This window comes from Rhinopithecus bieti, unplaced genomic scaffold (genome assembly GCF_001698545.2).
Source record: "Rhinopithecus bieti isolate Rb0 unplaced genomic scaffold, ASM169854v2 scaffold_10264, whole genome shotgun sequence".
In the NCBI taxonomy this organism is placed as follows: domain Eukaryota; kingdom Metazoa; phylum Chordata; class Mammalia; order Primates; family Cercopithecidae; genus Rhinopithecus; species Rhinopithecus bieti.
In genome coordinates this window covers 306769-311825 of record NW_016806418.1, presented here as the reverse complement: position 1 = coordinate 311825, position 5057 = coordinate 306769, and positions in this window count along the sequence as shown.

Genomic DNA, 5057 nt, shown 5'->3' with positions numbered 1-5057 from the left:
TTTTTTTTTGATGGAGTCTTGCTCTGTACCCCAGGATGGAGTGCAGTGGCACAATCTTCGCTCATTGTAAGCCCCACCTCCCAGGTTCACGCCATTCTCCTGCCTCAGCCTCCAGAGTAGCTGGGACTACAGGCGCCAGCCACCGTGCCAGGCTAATTTTTTGTATTTTTAGTAGAGACGGGGTTTCACCATGTTAGCCAGGATGGTCTTGATCTCCTGACCTCGTGATCTGCCCGCCTCGGCCTTCCAAAGTGCTGGGATTACAGGCATGAGCCATGGCGCCCGGCCTCTGCCATTATCTTCTATTAACTTTGTAGTTTGACCTTTTGCTTTGAGGTCTTAAAGCCATTTGGTGTTAAGCGCCATTGTTATACGTACTTGAGTAATGGGAAAACTGAGGCACACAGAAGGTGAGTAACTTGAAGAGTATACAGTTCAACAAGTGACAGAACTAGCATTCAAACCCAGGCAGCCTGGCCCCCGAAACTGTGTTCCATAGCTACTATGTCATGCTGGTTCTCCATTGACGAGGATCGGTGATTCAGAAGTTGCTGTATGCAGAGCCTTTAAATACCTATCTTTCACTCTGTCCTCTCAACAGCCCTGAGCAGTAGGGCCTGTTATTACCAGATTAAGGAACTGAGGTTCCCAAGAGATAAAGTGGCAAAACCAGATCTTTCAGACTCCACCCTTTGTGTTTTTGAACACTAAACTATAGTCTCCCCTGAAAAAAACAGGAATCATGCAGGAATCATCCTCAACACTCACCCTCACCCCTACGGACACAGTGGATCCTCATTATTCATGGAATTTGTATTTTCAAATTTACCTGCTTGATGAAATCTGTGGGTAACCCCAAATCAATACTCTTGGGACTTTTGCAGCTGTTTGCAAATATGCACAGAGTGGTGAACAATTTGAGTTGCTTGAGGTGCGTGCTCCCAGGTGAGGTCGATTAAGGAGATGCTCTCCCTTATTTCAGCTCTCATTCTGTAAACAAGCGTCCTTTTGTGGTCTACTTAGTGCCACTTTTGCATGTTTTCGTTGATTTCGCTGTTTAAAATGTCCCATCTAGCGTCCTAAGTGCAAGAAGGCTGTGGTGTGCCTTATAGGAAAACATACAAGGTTAGGTGTGGTGGCTCATGCCTGCAATCCCAATACACTGGGAGGCCAAGGTGGGGGGATCACTTGAGTCCAGGAGTTTGAGACCAGCCTGGGCAGGAGATTGAGACCCCATCTCTACAAAAAAAAAAAATTAGCTGGCCGGGCCCAGTGGCTCAAGCCTGTAATCCCAGCACTTTGGGAGGCCGAGACGGGTGGATCACGAGGTCAGGAGATCGAGACCATCCTGGCTAACATGGTGAAACCCTGTCTCTACTAAAAAAATACAAAAAACTAGCCAGGCGTGGTGGCGGGCACCTGTAGTCCCAGCTACTTGGGAGGCTGAGGCAGGAGAATGGCGTAAACCTGGGAGGCGGAGCTTGCAGTGAGCTGAGATCTGGCCACTGCACTCCAGCCTTGGCGACAGGGCGAGACTCCGTCTCAAAAAAAAAAAAAAAAATTAGCTGGGCATGGTGGTGCATGCCTGTAGTCCCAGCAACTCAGGAGGCTGAGGTGGGAGGATCACTGGAGCCTAGGAGTTCAAAGCTGCACTGAGCTACGATTGCACCACTGTACTCCAGCCTGGGCAACAGAGCAAGATCCTGTCTCAAAAAAATAAAATGAATAAAATAAATTTTGAAAAATTTAAAAAGAAAATACATGTTAGAGAAGCTTCATTCAGGCATGAGGTACATCACCATCGGCTGTGAGTTCAATGCATATATATTAAGTTGTCTTTAAAGAGAAACACACCTAAAACAAGGTTATATATTGATCAGGTGACAAAAGCATTGTGACCAGAGGCTTGAAGGAACTTAAACCCTATGTTTCCCCCAGAAGCAATGCTTTAGTAGTTGCTAATTCAGTGTTAGAGGTGACTTTATAGATCATAACTACTATGAGAAATAGGATTGATTGTATGCTAAGTTTCCTCAATGTGACTGCAAAACTCTCATTCTAATCCATCTTCATCTCTGTTGGCTGAGCCATCATCTTACCCACTGATTACTGCAGGAGGCTTCAGGTTCATCTCCTGGCTTCCAATATTCCCTCCTGGCACCTTGTCTCCACCAGTAACCCAGCAACCAGAGTGATAATCTGATTTCAGATATGATTCCTCCCCTGTTGACACTTTCCGGGAGCTCCCCCACTGCAATGGGAGAAAGACCACCTCTCTGACTACAGCAGAAAAGATTCCACATATTTGGCTCCAGCAGAATCCTCCAATCTCATTCCCTACCCAATCACTCCTTCATCATTACTGTACAGTCATGCTGGCTTTCCCTCAGATCCTGGAATAGGCTAAACTCAAGGACTTTGGCCCAGTGGCTCCTTTTTTCAGAGGTATTTCCCCCATTCTTTGCTAAACTGGCTCCCTTTAACCCTTTGGCCACATGCCACCTCCTCCAAGAAGCCCTTCTTGATCACCCTATTCAAAACAGCTTCCTTCTTGACTCTCTAACACAAATCCTTGCTTGTATCCTTCAAGGAAATGTTTGCATTTGTTATTATCATCACACAGAAATCATCCCAATCTGCAGTTATTTAGTTTGTGTAGGTGTTTCTTTCTTTTTGAGACAGGGTTTCACTTTGTTGCCCAGGCTAGAACGCAGTGGTGCAATCTTGGCTCACTGCAGCCTCCGCCTCCCGGGTTCAAGCGATCTCCTGCTTCAGCCTCTGAGTCGCTGGGATTACAGGCACCTGCCACCACCAGCTAATTTTTGTATTTTTGGTAGAGATGGGGTTTCACCATGTTGGCCAGGCTGGTCTTGAACTNAAAAAAAAAAAAAATTAGCTGGGCATGGTGGTGCATGCCTGTAGTCCCAGCAACTCAGGAGGCTGAGGTGGGAGGATCACTGGAGCCTAGGAGTTCAAAGCTGCACTGAGCTACGATTGCACCACTGTACTCCAGCCTGGGCAACAGAGCAAGATCCTGTCTCAAAAAAATAAAATGAATAAAATAAATTTTGAAAATTTAAAAGAAAATACATGTTAGAGAAGCTTCATTCAGGCATGAGGTACATCACCATCGGCTGTGAGTTCAATGCATATATATTAAGTTGTCTTTAAAGAGAAACACACCTAAAACAAGGTTATATATTGATCAGGTGACAAAAGCATTGTGACCAGAGGCTTGAAGGAACTTAAACCCTATGTTTCCCCAGAAGCAATGCTTTAGTAGTTGCTAATTCAGTGTTAGAGGTGACTTTATAGATCATAACTACTATGAGAAATAGGATTGATTGTATGCTAAGTTTCCTCAATGTGACTGCAAAACTCTCATTCTAATCCATCTTCATCTCTGTTGGCTGAGCCATCATCTTACCCACTGATTACTGCAGGAGGCTTCAGGTTCATCTCCTGGCTTCCAATATTCCCTCCTGGCACCTTGTCTCCACCAGTAACCCAGCAACCAGAGTGATAATCTGATTTCAGATATGATTCCTCCCCTGTTGACACTTTCCGGGAGCTCCCCACTGCAATGGGAGAAAGACCACCTCTCTGACTACAGCAGAAAAGATTCCACATATTTGGCTCCAGCAGAATCCTCCAATCTCATTCCCTACCCAATCACTCCTTCATCATTACTGTACAGTCATGCTGGCTTTCCCTCAGATCCTGGAATAGGCTAAACTCAAGGACTTTGGCCCAGTGGCTCCTTTTTTCAGAGGTATTTCCCCATTCTTTGCTAAACTGGCTCCCTTTAACCCTTTGGCCACATGCCACCTCCTCCAAGAAGCCCTTCTTGATCACCCTATTCAAAACAGCTTCCTTCTTGACTCTCTAACACAAATCCTTGCTTGTATCCTTCAAGGAAATGTTTGCATTTGTTATTATCATCACACAGAAATCATCCCAATCTGCAGTTATTTAGTTTGTGTAGGTGTTTCTTTCTTTTGAGACAGGGTTTCACTTTGTTGCCCAGGCTAGAACGCAGTGGTGCAATCTTGGCTCACTGCAGCCTCCGCCTCCCGGGTTCAAGCGATCTCCTGCTTCAGCCTCTGAGTCGCTGGGATTACAGGCACCTGCCACCACCAGCTAATTTTTGTATTTTTGGTAGAGATGGGGTTTCACCATGTTGGCCAGGCTGGTCTTGAACTCCTGACTTCAAGTGATTCGCCTGCCTCAGCTTCCCAAAGTGCTGGGATTACAGGTGTGAGCCTCTGTGCGTGGCCGTAGTTGTTTATTTTCTATAAATCCTCAGAGAACAGTTTATTTCCACTTGAGTGTCCAACAGTCCAATCAGATCCAGAATCTGACCTCTCGCCTTCTCTAAGGCCATCACCTTGGTCCAGGAACCATCACCTTTTGCCTGGGCTAATGTAGTCCCTTTCTCTCTGGCCTCCCTGAGTCTGTTCCCCATGGAGTAGCCAGAGGAATCCTGTGCACATTCAAATCAAATAAAGTGCCTCCTCTGCTCAGAGCCCTCTCATACCTCCTGGCTCCCTCAGAGGAAAACAAAGTCTTCATTGTGCCCCACAGGACCCAATGCAGTCTGCTCCGTTCATTCTCTGCCCTCACCTCCCACCCTCTCCTCCTCACTCACTCAGCTCCAGCCACACCAACCTCTTCACTGATCTTCAGACACACCAAACGGGCTCCTGCCTCAGGGCCTTTGTACAGCTGTATCCCCTGCTCCAGCGGCTGCCCCTCAGATATGCGCTTTGCTTCTTCCCTTCTTCTTTTTGGTCTTTCTTTAAATGTTACCATCTCAATTAGGGCCTCTTCCCTGGCCATGCTGTTTAAATTGTAATGCCATCCCTTCCACATATACAACCCTACGTTCCCAATTCTTAATCCTTTCTTCTTCTCCTCTTCTCTTGTTCTTGTTCTTTTTCCTCTTCTTCTCTTCTTCTTCCTCCTCTTCCTCTTCTTCTTCTTCGTCCTCCTCCTCTTCTTCTTCTTCTTCTTCTTCTTCTTCTTCTTTTTTTTTTTTTTTTTTTTGAGACGGAGTC